This window comes from Apostichopus japonicus, chromosome 16, assembly GCF_037975245.1.
Source record: "Apostichopus japonicus isolate 1M-3 chromosome 16, ASM3797524v1, whole genome shotgun sequence".
Classification (NCBI taxonomy): domain Eukaryota; kingdom Metazoa; phylum Echinodermata; class Holothuroidea; order Aspidochirotida; family Stichopodidae; genus Apostichopus; species Apostichopus japonicus.
Genome location: NC_092576.1, coordinates 29888199 through 29905295, shown reverse-complemented (window position 1 = coordinate 29905295; position 17097 = coordinate 29888199). Strand labels below are relative to the sequence as shown.

General features: G+C 35.6%; 1 pseudogene; it reads right to left on the bottom strand.

Moving 5' to 3' along the window:
* Positions 1-1722: 1722 nt before the first annotated feature.
* Positions 1723-17075, bottom strand: LOC139981915 (uncharacterized; annotated as a pseudogene).
* Positions 17076-17097: the final 22 nt, after the last annotated feature.

The window sequence follows — 17097 nt, the reverse complement described above, 5'->3', positions numbered from 1 at the left end:
TTCACACACAAAGGTCACCCGGAGGTCAACCAATTGACATTTTTGATCGGTGAGACCTAAATAGAGCATGACTGTAAAAATTCAAACATTTTTTCTTTGCCCATTTTCTCCCCCCAAAATACTTTTTTAACATTAGCTGACCTTTGGTGACCTCGGATCACATGACCGTTAAGTTTGAAAATATTCCCCTATACCATTTGCAACTTGTCCAAAAAAATCAACCTTGTCACTGGGAGTTATTGCATTAAATGTCTGAAAATTAACTTTGATCTCATATAACTTCACACAGGGGTCAACCCATTGACATTTATGATCAGAAGGTACCTTTAACATCTGAAAATAGCATCGAAACTGTAAAAATCCACAAAACACGAAAAGGTCACCAGAGGTCAAATTGAGGTCAAGAGTCACCTAGATGCGGGTCGATAATTGGATTACATTGAAGCAAGTCCCAACCCTAACAGACAATTTGTTCTCAAGTTATCGCAAAAATACTACTTTTTTATCATTAACTGACCTTTGGTGACCTCGGATCACATGACCGTTAAGTTTGAAAATATTCCCCTATACCATTTGCAACTTGTCTCAAAATATAAACTGTGTAACACCTTGGCACTGGGAGTTATTACACTAAATGTCTGAGAATTAACTTTGACCTCATGTAACGTAACATACAAAGGTCACCTTGGGTCAACTTATTGACATTTTTGATTGATGAAACCTAAATTAGAGCATCAAACTATACAAATTCCAACATTTTTTTCTTTGCCCATTTTCTACCCCCAAAATACTAGGTTTTTAACATTAATTGACCTTTGGTGACCTCGGATCACTAGACCATTTGCAACTTGTCCAAAAATATCAACCATGTCACACCTTGGAACTGGGAGTTGTTGCATTAAATGTCTGAAAATAAACTTTGACCTCGCATAACTTCGCACACGAAGGTCACACGGGTGTCAACCAATTGACATTTTTGATCGGAAGGTACCTTTGATATCCAAATCTAGCATCAAAACCATACATTTTCTTTTTTGTTCGTTTCCTCCCAAACTAAGCACATTTTTTCTAATGTGACCTTTGACCTTGGTTTCAGATGTAGTTTAATCTCCTGATTCCAAAAAACAAAACGACAAGTCTGTACAACCATCCTAACTCCGACCGAAAAACTTTCACCCCATATAACTTCGCACATAAAGGTCACACAGGGGTCAACCTATTGACATTTATGATCAGAAGGTACCTTTGACATCTCAAAATAGCATCAAAACTGTAAACATCCCCAAAAACATGTAAAGGTCACAAGAGGTAAAATTGAGGTCAAGGGTCACCCAGATGCGGGTCGACAATTGGATTACATTGAAGCAACTCCCAACCCTAACGGACATTTTGTTCTCAAGTTATCGCAAAAATACTAGTTTTTTATCATTAATTGACCTTCAGTGACCTCGGATCACATGACCATTAAATTTGAAAATGTTCCTTTAACCAGTTCAACTTTTCCCAAAATATCAATCTTGTCGCACATTGGCACTGGGAGTTATTGCAGTTTTAATATTTTCTGTTTTTGGACCATAACTGACCTTTGGTGACCTAGGGCACACCTTCTCCATATGGCGGATCTATAGTCCAAGTTTGGCCTCAATCCAACATTCCCTTTTTGAGGTAGAGCGTACCCAAGCAAGTGTCACAGACGCACACACGCACACACATACTTGTAAGACCTGTCAATTGGGGATATGGGTTTGGAACCAGGGAATGGGGGACTTCTTCGTTTAGTAACTTTCAGCCTAAACAAGTCACACTTATTGCTGTTGAGGTTCCCTCATGTGTATGGCATACAGAGATGTTTAAGTTTCCTTAGGTTTTTACCAGCATATTTGTATGTGTTATAGCTAGTAAATTGGGGATACACAGGACATTGACACTAAACAGTGAAAATGTAGACACACTCCATAGTTTGTTCCACTACAATGAAAGGGGGGATATCCCCACTAATACTTTTATACTATGAACTCTTGGAGAAACTGCCCTTCTCTTGCTATTACTTACTAAAGATGTGAGAACTTTCACAAATAAATATGAATAATTACAACATTTGTTTGGAATGATGGTATCAGAAGTGTGAATCTAATGATTCATCTTGGAGTAGCATCTAGATACTCATATAAATTTATCTAGCTCCTTAAAAGCCAAAAAAAAAATACAACAAATACAGGGGGAGGGGCATTGGGGTGACTGAAAGCATGCACTAAGTATACCCTTAATGATCAATAATAGACAAATGAAGAAATAAAACAATACAATGAAATGCATTTCTTAATGCCTTTATTACATAAACAATGTTGCAAAAGATGTTTGCAGTCATACTGGGTAACAAATGTTAGGTTTTCTGTATCTGAAGAGATTCCAAGGACATAACTATGATCCTATCATCATTCACAATCATGCACTGATAACATCACATATTATATTTCTTTTCTTGTTATAGTTGTGATAAAACCAGTAAAATTCTTGGCAAGTTATTAGAGAAACTATGTTTCATGAGTGATGAGTCTTCATGCATTAAATATTTCACATGATATTTTAACATGTTTGAGAGCATTATCTTTCTGGGTCCAAGCACCTGTAGGTATCATTGATCTAACTGCATGATTACTTGTAGTTGAAAAGTTTCTTAAACTTTCAAGTTTGACATACTGGAGGGAAAAAAAACTTTCCAGAACTTTTCAAGGTTGAGGAGCATTATGTATTTAAGGTAAGGAGCATTTATCCTTAAGTTCCGAATAACAGTTTACGGGAAAGGTGCAACAAAAGAAAATAAAAACTAACAAACAATAACAAAACACTTATCTTTTATATGTAACAGTAGAACAGAACAAGACCAGCTTGAACTAAACTCAATGGAATCAACCTGATTGTATAGACAATAATGAAACAGTATTCTGGTTGTTGTTTCAAATCTTTCATGTGTCAGTTCTTTAGTTCAGATCAATCTGTATGTCATACACATTGTTTACTTGTATATATGCATTTTAAAGCTCCATGCCATCTGTTGCATGTAAATATATTATATACTTGAAACTTGAAAGGTTTCCTCCCTTCTAGTGTTCTATTTACTCCTTGTTTTTCTCTGATGTCTCATTTCATAATGAAATAACTATTTGTTACCCATAAGGATGTCCTTATCTTAAACTTTTGGTACTATGATGTTAACTATTAAATTAGCAGTAACACTCAAAACAGCAAAACAGTAAAATTTAACAAGAGCTACAGGTAGTCAAAGCGATGCATAAACTTATTTAAATCTATGATAACCTTTGAAAACAATGTTTTGAATAAAAGTGAGACTGTCAAGGTAGAGAAAAGAACAATCAGTACTTGAATGATTTAGAAGTGGATGCTCTGGTTTTAATATGGTTTCTAACAAAGTCCTTGACATTCTTCCAACTTCTGTTTCGAAGGCATTTTTCAGCTTCAAGACATTTGTCAATTTCCCTCTTACCGGGAAGCTTTCTCTTTTCAATAAAAGAATGAAGATGTTTCAATACGGCAGTTCGTTCCAGCTCTGTCCACTTCTTTCTTGTAGGTGTCTTCCTCTTTTCCTCGTAACCTTCCAGCATTTTACGCTTTTGACCTTCATAAGGCAAAAATGATACAATTTAGTTATAAAACGTATTGATGTCTATTGCAAACATTGATTTTCCATCAAATTGAAAAATTCCCCAACTAATATTAATATACTAGTTCCAGTCAGGCTAAATGCATCTTGATAAAAACTTGTTTCTTAGCATGTTATAGTACCCCTGAATGCTTTTGTGTCTACTTGATAACATTCTGTTTTAAGTTTCTAATTCCTTCAAGTTTCTTGTGCTCTTTCTGCATATTCCATGCAGCTCAGAAACAGTCTTTGTCATATGAAAAAGTAGAAGTGATGGATATTTCACAACAAATATCTGCCATTGTTCTAAACTTCCCATCTTACTTACCTCTTTTGATACATCCTTCTGATTCTGCTGATGAGATCTGGTTAACATCATTCTTTTGCACTGCAAAACAGACACACATTTAACTAACATTAGCAAAGAATTTCTTCCCTTTCTGACAGCAGGTGTCAATACCTACAGCACTGAAGAATATTCATCTTTTAGTCAGTGCCAAATTATAGCACTCTAAACTAATATCCTAAAATGGGGTCAATCAAATATTTCTCCAGGATATATCAATGCAATTGATTTTAACTACAATGACATTCATACTTCAAGATGAGTGATGCCTCACTGAAAATGAACTATGTTGTCAGCCACTTTAGAATGATCCAGGAACTTACTAGTTTTAAAATGTTGTAACTGAAATTGTGTTCATTTGATACTGCATGATAACACATGAATTCTTTCCTGTTGTAGTATTGAACAATTCAATCTATTTTTACCACCAAACAACACATCTATTAAAGTTGTATATGATGGTCATGCATGAACATTGTATGAAGTCTAAAATTTGAAACAAAGCTTGCCAGTTATTATTAAATATTTGATACAAATGAGATGTAATGATTGTTGTGATAGATGTTGTTTGGCTAGTATATACTACATATTTCCCTCTGTTAAAAAATACTCGAGTTAAATAATATAATAATATGTTGTAATGGCAATTGTTCTTTATATGCTACTACCTTACCTTTTCCAGCAGGCAGATCAGGCTGATAATCATCATCACTATCCTCCTCACCAGAGGACTCCTCAATTGACTGGTTGACTTCTAATTCTGTCAATAAACGAAATAAGTCTTTGACTATTTTACAGCAACTTCACTTTATTAGCTTCATGTTTAAAATCACATCATTTACTATTCTTCCCGTGCTACTTAATAAACGAATATACTGTACCAATAATACAGGGCACAGATTTGATGTAACAGACGAACAAATAGCTATTAGCCCAAGAATGAAAACTACTGTATTAAGAATGTAAAACCAATCTCTCTTATATACAAATTTGACTAACTCATAGATAACAAAGTAAACTGTACATCTACTTTAGGTGTTAGGTCAAACCTCGTGTCGATTTACCTTCATTTGGATGAATCTGTAACTCATCAATGCTCTTTGCTTTCCAAGCAACTGGACAGGGTTCCCGCCTTTACCTTCCATGGCAAAAAGAATCTTCGAAATCTTGGCAACTTGCTGTGCACAATCTGGTAATCGATAAAAGTTGCGATGGACATGGATATCGTGTCCCATGTAGTTTGACAGAACATCAAGTTCATTGTCTCGCAGATTCATTAGTTGTGACATAGTTGCAATGTGCTTCCGTAATCTTGTTGATCTCAGTAACGCTGGCTGTTTTGCCCCACACAAATTTGAGTGCTCACGCAAGCAGTCACTCCCTCTGATATGTGAATTGGTGTCCAACTTAGCTACTGCAAATAAATACTTGTTTGTTTCACTGACTTCAGCTCCATTTCGATATTTCATGAGAGTGTCGATGCTAGACTTTACAAAGTCAGTCATCAGAACAGGGACAGTCCTTCCTCTCTTGCCTACAACCTCAACTCTCCATAGAACTTTCACCAGCTCTTGTTCCCACTGTGCCATCATCTCCATCTGGCCTTCCACCAGATGTGATTCCCCTTTCTTGACTTGATTGAAGTCATCTACAGTCATCTTTGATACTTCACCCTGTCTTCTGCGGTTAAATACAATGAGATGAGTCAAGATGACTTTATTCAACTTCTTCCAAAAATCCATCTTGTCTACTTCAGGCAATTCACTATCCAACCTTTCCAAGTAGGTTTCAGTTTCTTTGCGCAAGTAGGTGGATAATGAGACGACATCAGATGTGAGTGGAAGCATCTTTGGGTTGTTCCTCTTCTGTTGGTACATGGTTCGAAGTGCATGGGAAGAAACTTGGAAGTCCCACTCTTTCTCACAAAGGGTGATGAAATCCCTGCTGGACTTTTCAATTGTAGAGCTTGATTCTTTTATTGCTCTGCTCAGCAATATGTTTGCAGCTTTCTTCAAAGAATGTCCAAGCTTTAAAGCTAAGCTGGGCGTTTGGAAGAGATGTGTGTCATTGTTAAATCCAGAGACTTGCCTCACAGCATGCAAAACATCATCAAAGGCAGTTGGCGAAATGAGAGCTGCAAGGCCTGCATCATCTATGCCAGTGGTTAGTCTATACTCTAATACCAACCTAGCAACTTCACGCAATTTACATCTAATGCTGTTGAAGTTTTCTTCATCGTGTGCCAGCTTGAAAGATAACTTCTTTCCCAAATCCACTATCAACTTGTCGTTTTTGATGCATAATGCCACAGAATCATGTCTTAAGCCTGCCAAAATGCGATGAAGTAAGTCAGGTACTTGTGTATTGACTGCTGGTGGCAACAAAAGCCTGCCAGCTTGCACATTGTTTACTCTCTTCTTTGTTGTTATACCATCTTTATCCTTGGTACTGAAGAGGCATCTATGTTTCCACATTTCTGTTCTTGCATACCAGCCTAAGCACTGGCAGCAAGGTTGGTAGTCATTGGGGTTTGCAAAATAGTTTGGCCTGTAAACAACAACAAGACCTCCTTTTCCTTCTTCCATCACTTCGTAGTTATGTTTATGATTCCCTCTGTTCCGTAGCTTTGTCAGGAGCATGAGCCTCTGTTGCTTTGATCTCTCTGCTTGGTATTGTCCAACTTCCATCTCGGTTTCATGTTGTTCAAGGTGAACTTGCAATTTCTTCTGTGGCTTTGAGCAGAACAAACAATATGCCACCTTGTCATAACATCTTTTTTCTCCGTCGTTATTGGTTCTCATTACATAGATCTTACTTTCATTACCAGTGGTATTATCTCCAGAGTCAGAACTGCCATCATCTCCCACCTCTTTCACCGGTTTCCTTCTATGTTCTCTGTTGTATGCATCTGCAATGCTTCTGGAAGACCTTGTCACAGGCAATCCGAACAAGTAGTGATCTTGTGGGTTATCATAGTTAGTGTCAGAATCTGAGACTTCTGAGTCACTGACGGAGTCACTGCTGGATTCACTGCCTGCTTCACTGCCTGAGTCACTGCCTGATTTACCACTCATTTCTTTTGTGACCTCCATATCATCTGTGTCTAATGAAGCTGCGTCATTTTGTATGTTAGACTGTGTTCTCTCAGAATTCATACTTTCTGAAATGGTTCTCGAAGACCTTGTCACAGGCAATCCTGGTAAGTAGTCATCTTTTGTGTTATCATTGTCAGGGGTAGAATCTGGAACTTCTGAGTCACTGCCTGATTTACCACTCATTTCTTTTGTGACCTCCATATCATCTGTGTCTAATGAAGCTGCGTCATTTTGTATGCTAGACTGTGTTCTCTCAGAATTCATACTTTCTGAAATGGTCCTCGAAGACCTTGTCACAGGCAATCCTGGTAAGTAGTCATCTTTTGTGTTATCATTGTAAGGGATAGAATCTGGAACTTCTGGGTCACTGCCTGATTCACCACTCATTTCTTTTGTGACCTCCATGTCATCTTTTGCTGATGAAGCTGCGTCATTTTGTATGTTAGACTGTGTTCTCTCAGAATTCATACTTTCTGAAATGGTCCTCGAAGACCTTGTCACAGGCAATCCTGGTAAGTAGTCATCTTTTGTGTTATCATTGTCAGGGATAGAATCTGGAACTTCTGAGTCACTGCCTGATTTACCACTCATTTCTTTTGTGACCTCCATATCATCTGTGTCTAATGAAGCTGCGTCATTTTGTATGTTAGACTGTGTTCTCTCAGAATTCATACTTTCTGAAATGGTTCTCGAAGACCTTGTCACAGGCAATCCTGGTAAGTAGTCATCTTTTGTGTTATCATTGTCAGGGATAGAATCTCGAACTTCTGAGTCACTGCCTGATTTACCACTCATTTCTTCTGTGACCTCCATATCATCTGTGTCTAATGAAGCTGCGTCATTTTGTATGTTAGACTGTGTTCTCTCAGAATTCATACTTTCTGAAATGGTTCTCGAAGACCTTGTCACAGGCAATCCTGGTAAGTAGTCATCTTTTGTGTTATCATTGTCAGGGATAGAATCTGGAACTTCTGAGTCACTGCCTGATTTACCACTCATTTCTTCTGTGACCTCCATATCATCTGTGTCTAATGAAGCTGCGTCATTTTGTATGTTAGACTGTGTTCTCTCAGAATTCATACTTTCTGAAATGGTCCTCGAAGACCTTGTCACAGGCAATCCTGGTAAGTAGTCATCTTTTGTGTTATCATTGTCAGGGATAGAATCTGGAACTTCTGAGTCACTGCCTGATTTACCACTCATTTCTTTTGTGACCTCCATATCATCTGTGTCTAATGAAGCTGCGTCATTTTGTATGTTAGACTGTGTTCTCTCAGAATTCATACTTTCTGAAATGGTTCTCGAAGACCTTGTCACAGGCAATCCTGGTAAGTAGTCATCTTTTGTGTTATCATTGTCAGGGATAGAATCTGGAACTTCTGAGTCACTGCCTGATTTACCACTCATTTCTTCTGTGACCTCCATATCATCTGTGTCTAATGAAGCTGCGTCATTTTGTATGTTAGACTGTGTTCTCTCAGAATTCATACTTTCTGAAATGGTCCTCGAAGACCTTGTCACAGGCAATCCTGGTAAGTAGTCATCTTTTGTGTTATCATTGTCAGGGGTAGAATCTGGAACTTCTGAGTCACTGCCTGATTTACCACTCATTTCTTTTGTGACCTCCGTGTCATCGGTGTCTAATGAAGCTGCGTCATTTTGTATGTTAGACTGTGTTCTCTCAGAATTCATACTTTCTGAAATGGTCCTCGAAGACCTTGTCACAGGCAATCCTGGTAAGTAGTCATCTTTTGTGTTATCATTGTCAGGGGTAGAATCTGGAACTTCTGAGTCACTGCCTGATTCACCACTCATTTCTTTTGTGACCTCCGTGTCATCGATGACATCGTCTGGAGAAGCAGTCGGGGGGCCTTCAGCCACTTTTTCATTTTCTAGTTGGAAAACATATTCAGGTGGTTGTGGGAACTTGAAAGAATCTGGAATGCCGTAATCATACAGGATCTCAGAGTTAGTTGGAATGTCTTTCAACGCAAATAAGACAAGATTTGGCTTTGAGTCAGGTCCTTCAACAATTTTCATTTTGCTATTGACTTGTGTTTTCCAGCCATGATTCACTAGTCTTCCGAGCCTGGGGCTTCTTTTTGGTTCAATAGAGGCATCTCGGCTGTATACAGATAGAGGAAACAAAATAAAATGAAGTGAAGAACAAGCTTCAAGAGCCCAGAAAGCAAGCCGCCGACAGCAGAGAGGCAGCATGACGGCAGCAGCGAGCCTTCCTTACACCGCAGCGGCAAGCTGGTGGTGTGAGGGCGGCATGTCGCTTGCGGCAAACTTGTGGTCAGCAGCCACTGGGCCAACGTCGGCAACACAATTGTCATTAAGTGTGACATTCAATCTTATGCATGTTTCTACATATTTTTAATTTCATATTGCTGTAAGCCTATAATCTACAACACAATATACAATGTATACCATCAATAGGGTATACACCTGCATTTGGGGAGATCTTTCATGTCGCATGAGAACATATCCATATTTGTTAAAATGAGTCATTTACTTGTGATATCATTTGGATTTGTGTATTGTTCCATTAATTCATGTTGTATAGTATACAATTTACTACTGTACATACAGTTTATACCATGTATCAGATACACCTTCAATTGGGGATACACCTGCATTTGGGGATATCTTTCATGTTACATGAGGACATATCCAGATTTGTTGAAATGAGTCTTTCACTTGTGATACATAATGTTATATCATATGGATTTGTGTATTGTTCCATTAAATCATGTAGTATAGTATACAATACTACAGTTTATACCATGTATCAGATACACCTTCAATTGGGGATACACCTACATTTGGGGATATCTTTCATGTCACATGAGAACATATATCCAAATTTGTTAAAATGAGTCATTTACTTGTGATATCATTTGGATTTGTGTATTGTTCCATTAATTCATGTTGTATAGTATACAATTTACTACATACAGTTTATACCATGTATCAGATACACCTTCAATTGGGGATACACCTACATTTGGGGATATCTTTCATTTTACATGAGGACATATCCAGATTTGTTGAAATGAGTCTTTCACTTGTGATACATAATGTTATATCATATGGATTTGTGTATTGTTCCATTAAATCATGTAGTATAGTACACAATACTACATACAGTTTTTACCATGTATCAGATACACCGTCAATTGGGGATACACCTACATTTGGGGATATCTTTCATGTCACATGAGAACATATATCCAAATTTGTTAAAATGAGTCATTTACTTGTGATATCATTTGGATTTGTGTATTGTTCCATTAATTCATGTTGTATAGTATACAATTTACTACATACAGTTTATACCATGTATCAAATACACCTTCAATTGGGGATACACCTACATTTGGGGATATCTTTCATGTCACATGAGAACATATATCCAAATTTGTTAAAATGAGTCATTTACTTGTGATATCATTTGGATTTGTGTATTGTTCCATTAATTCATGTTGTATAGTATACAATTTACTACATACAGTTTATACCATGTATCAAATACACCTTCAATTGGGGATACACCTACATTTGGGGATATCTTTCATGTCACATGAGAACATATATCCAAATTTGTTAAAATGAGTCATTTACTTGTGATATCATTTGGATTTGTGTATTGTTCCATTAATTCATGTTGTATAGTATACAATTTACTACATACAGTTTATACCATGTATCAGATACACCTTCAATTGGGGATACACCTACATTTGGGGATATCTTTCATTTTACATGAGGACATATCCAGATTTGTTGAAATGAGTCTTTCACTTGTGATACATAATGTTATATCATATGGATTTGTGTATTGTTCCATTAAATCATGTAGTATAGTACACAATACTACATACAGTTTTTACCATGTATCAGATACACCGTCAATTGGGGATACACCTACATTTGGGGATATCTTTCATGTCACATGAGAACATATATCCAAATTTGTTAAAATGAGTCATTTACTTGTGATATCATTTGGATTTGTGTATTGTTCCATTAATTCATGTTGTATAGTATACAATTTACTACATACAGTTTATACCATGTATCAAATACACCTTCAATTGGGGATACACCTACATTTGGGGATATCTTTCATGTCACATGAGAACATATATCCAAATTTGTTAAAATGAGTCATTTACTTGTGATATCATTTGGATTTGTGTATTGTTCCATTAATTCATGCTGTATAGTATACAATTTACTACATACAGTTTATACCATGTATCAAATACACCTTCAATTGGGGATACACCTACATTTGGGGATATCTTTCATGTCACATGAGAACATATATCCAAATTTGTTAAAATGAGTATTTACTTGTGATATCATTTGGATTTGTGTATTGTTCCATTAATTCATGTTGTATAGTATACAATACTACAGTTTATACCATGTATCAGATACACCTTCAATTGGGGATACACCTACATTTGGGGATATCTTTCATGTCACATGAGAACATATCCATATTTGTTAAAATGAGTCTTTCACTTGTGATATCATTTGGATTTGTGTATTGTTCCATTAAATCATGTTGTATAGTATACAATACTACAGTTTATACCATGTATCAGATACACCTTCAATTGGGGATACACCTACATTTGGGGATATCTTTCATTTTACATGAGAACATATCCATATTTGTTAAAATGAGTCATTTACTTGTTATATCATTTGGATTTGTGTATTGTTCCATTAAATCATGTTGTATAGTATACAATACTACAGTTTATACCATGTATCAAATACACCTTCAATTGGGGATACACCTACATTTGGGGATATCTTTCATTTTACATGAGAACATATCCATATTTGTTAAAATGAGTCATTTACTTGTTATATCATTTGGATTTGTGTATTGTTCCATTAATTCATGTTGTATAGTATACAATACTACAGTTTATACCATGTATCAGATACACCGTCAATTGGGGATACACCTACATTTGGGGATATCTTTCATGTTACATGAGAACATATCCATATTTGTTAAAATGAGTCATTTACTTGTTATATCATTTGGATTTGTGTACTGTTCCATTAATTCATGTTGTATAGTATACAATACAACATACAGTTTATACCATGTATCAGATACACCTTCAATTGGGGATACACCTGCATTTGGGGATATCTTTCATGTTACATGAGAACATATCCATATTTGTTAAAATGAGTCATTTACTTGTTATATCATTTGGATTTGTGTATTGTTCCATTAATTCATGTTGTATAGTATACAATACTACAGTTTATACCATGTATCAGATACACCTTCAATTGGGGATACACCTACATTTGGGGATATCTTTCATGTTACATGAGAACATATCCATATTTGTTAAAATGAGTCATTTACTTGTTATATCATTTGGATTTGTGTATTGTTCCATTAAATCATGTTGTATAGTATACAATACTACATACAGTTTTTACCATGTATCAGATACACCTTCAATTGGGGATACACCTACATTTGGGGATATCTTTCATTTTACATGAGGACATATCCATATTTGTTAAAATGAGTCATTTACTTGTTATATCATTTGGATTTGTGTATTGTTCCATTAAATCATGTTGTATAGTATACAATACTACATACAGTTTTTACCATGTATCAGATACACCTTCAATTGGGGATACACCTACATTTGGGGATATCTTTCATTTTACATGAGGACATATCCATATTTGTTAAAATGAGTCATTGACTTGTTATATCATTTGGATTTGTGTATTGTTCCATTAATTCATGTTGTATAGTATACAATACTACATACAGTTTTTACCATGTATCAGATACACCTTCAATTGGGGATACACCTACATTTGGGGATATCTTTCATTTTACATGAGGACATATCCAGACTTGCTGAAAAGAGTCATTTACTTGTGTTACATTAATGTTATATCATATGGGGACATATTATGTGTATATCTTTCTATTAACATGAAAGATATCCCCAAATGTAGGTGTATCCCCAATTGAAGGTGTATCTGATACATGGTTTAAACTGTATGTTGTATTGTATACTATACAACATAATTTAATGGAACAATACACAAATCCATATGATATAACATTATGTATCACAAGTGAAAGACTCATTTCAACAAATCTGGATATGTCCTCATGTAACATGAAAGATATCCCCAAATGCAGGTGTATCCCCAATTGAAGGTGTATCTGATACATGGTATAAACTGTATGTTGTATTGTATACTATACAACATAATTTAATGGAACAATACACAAATCCATATGATATAACATTATGTATCACAAGTGAAAGACTCATTTCAACAAATCTGGATATGTCCTCATGTAACATGAAAGATATCCCCAAATGCAGGTGTATCCCCAATTGAAGGTGTATCTGATACATGGTATAAACTGTATGTAGTAAATTGTATACTATACAACATGAATTAATGGAACAATACACAAATCCATATGATATAACATTATGTATCACAAGTGAAAGACTCATTTCAACAAATCTGGATATGTCCTCATGTAACATGAAAGATATCCCCAAATGCAGGTGTATCCCCAATTGAAGGTGTATCTGATACATGGTATAAACTGTATGTTGTATTGTATACTATACAACATAATTTAATGGAACAATACACAAATCCATATGATATAACATTATGTATCACAAGTGAAAGACTCATTTCAACAAATCTGGATATGTCCTCATGTAACATAAAAGATATCCCCAAATGCAGGTGTATCCCCAATTGAAGGTGTATCTGATACATGGTATAAACTGTATGTTGTATTGTATACTATACAACATAATTTAATGGAACAATACACAAATCCATATGATATAACATTATGTATCACAAGTGAAAGACTCATTTCAACAAATCTGGATATGTCCTCATGTAACAAGAAAGATATCCCCAAATGCAGGTGTATCCCCAATTGAAGGTGTATCTGATACATGGTATAAATTGTATGTTGTATTGTATACTATACAACATAATTTAATGGAACAATACACAAATCCATATGATATAACATTATGTATCACAAGTGAAAGACTCATTTCAACAAATCTGGATATGTTCTCATGTAACATGAAAGATATCCCCAAATGCAGGTGTATCCCCAATTGAAGGTGTATCTGATACATGGTATAAACTGTATGTTGTATTGTATACTATACAATTGAATGAAACGGAACAATACAAAAGTCCATATGATATTACATTATGTATTACAATTGTAGGTGTATCTCCTCCTCTGGTACTATATGCTTTTTTGTAAAGTATACAGCATTACAAACTTATAACAGCGTGTACCAGAATCCATGCAATATATAAACTTGTCTCACAATTTATTAACTTCTTGTCAAAAAATTTCACTACATGATATAACATTAAAAACTATCCCATGATGCAGGTATATCTCCTATATTACTTGCTGTGTTTCATAAAACTCAGAAGAAATTGATATTATGCAAATATAGTAAAATTCCAGGGCGACAAGGACAAAACAGATACATGATATTTATGTATTAAACCACTAACATATATGTGTAGCATGTATACAGAGAACTCTTAGTACTCACCACAGTTGTTTTCCTTTCCAGGTAAAAAAATATCTGAATCCACTTTGTTCTCTCGCCTCGCGTCTTTCCCCAGCTTCCCCAGAAATTAGCTCTCCGCCATATGCAAGTAAGGGTTCCCCGTGTAAAACATTTTTTGTTGTAAAAACTGCTCGACCTATCAGCAAATAGGAAGTTGGTATTATTCAGAAATTAATAGAAAGTATAAATCAATGCAACAATGCCTGAGAAATTCTATAGTCAATCTTTTACACCTGAGGTTGATAAAATTGGTGGATGATATGTAGACAAGCATTTCAATAAGGGTTGGGGATGTTGCAATCCAAATTACATAAATGAAGGTAAGTTTTCCAATGAGAAAAAGAGATAGCGTGGGGGACCAACCATAAAAAAACATGACCTCTCTGCAATTATTTAATGATTTTTACACATGTATAGTCAGAATAGATCCAACAATGTGCAGCACTTCACATACCTTTTTCTGGTAGTAACTTCACCATAAACCCAGGAGGATCTGCATGTAGAGGTAGATACTTCTCATTGCGCAGCTGCAGGCGTGAACTTACCTAGAATTGAAGTAAACATAGAACGCATACATTACAAGAGTAGTCTTATACTGTAACAGAGAATAATTAATAACTGTGTTGACTACAGAGATTCATAGGTATATTACAGAAAAAAAGCAATCAATTTACTTACTCGTTTGTTAATCTTTTGCCCAGATGTCATCTTTAACACTAATTATAAAGAGAGGAAATAAATAAAACAAATAATTATTACAATGTCATTTATCTTTAGACGTCAAACCAGAAAGATAAAATGTTCATTGCAGTAAACAGTGACTTTGACAATCAAGGGATTGTTAACTGACTAAATTGTAAAAAGGTACCGTTAAGAATCTACATAACTACCACATGGTGATTTAATTGATGTAGATGCACAACAAACTGTCTGTTTAGGGAAGGTTTGTAGTATAGCCTTTGCAGTTTGCTTTTAATATTTGAACTGACAGGTAGAAATGCAACAGCTTGTGTGAATTTTAGGGTCAAATAATAAAGTCACCAATGTATACTTACACTGCCGATTTATATATGATATTCTTTAATATACACCACCACAAAAATTAGGAAAACAAAAAGGATGCAACATATCACTGCAGAAAGTGCTAACAATAATGTTGCCTCGTACTTGTCCATAGAATCTGTGGAAAATCTGTGAAAATCAACAATGAAAACATATTTGCTAAATATTATGTACAATATGGTTACTCCAACAATATGTCTATATAGTAGTTTCAAATACATATTCCTAAGAGATGACTTCTTCTTAACTTACCGTAATCATCATGCACCAATGAAACTTGATAAAATTATTTAATTATTAGTATTTGAACAATGCATAGACACCTCAAGTTCAAAGAAACCTAGCATATATGTAAAAAAAAACCTCTCCAAATACTTTCTCTTTTCTAGGGCTAGGCAATTTTATCTTACAATTGGTTTGATTGGCTAGGCCTACCTATCCTACATCACATAAAGCCTGAGTTTAGTTGCATATTAGAGATGTTAGGCTAATAGTAATACTGTTAGGTCTAGTAATAACTTGCTTTACACTATATCCTAATAGAAAACAAGTAGCCTACACTGAATATAGCTTGTTAGGCCTGGCACAGCTTTTCCAAGTTACTTTCGGGTGTATTACTATGAAAATGGGGAAGAACCTACGGATGAAAGCCACATATACCAAGGGAATATCACCAAAATGGATTGAAAACAAGTAAAAGATATATCCTACCATTCAGTAATCTTCAAATGGTACTGTACGTTTCAGGTTCCCAGTTCCCACATGTTCAATGTCATGTATAGTGATGACAACATGGTCAAATAGTATTAAGCACTGCATATACAAGCAGACACTAATGTGTATTTGGCATTTTGGTATCCAACTGGGGAAGTATGTTTGCTGCTGTAGTAGTCAACCGGGAAAAACGTGTATATCTCTCTTAACCTGTTAACTGGGGACATGCGTCATCCGTGTGTATAAAGCTGAGGGCGCTATAGTAATCAGAGCTGAGACACCTACTGTATCTTTGTTAAACAAACACACCAGACATGCGGATTTGAAGTATGAAAGTGGTGAAATTTTTTAATCATTTAGAAAATTAAAGGAGGCACTTCTGCGATGTTGTGGATGGTTTTGCACATTGAAAATGGGGATTTGACAAATGGGGATATCCCCATTTGGGGGTGTATCCCCAGTTGGAAGGTGTGTATCCATACGATTATCCCCGATTGACAGGTCTTACAAGTACACACACACACACATACACACACACACACGCCAACCTGACTGCATAGG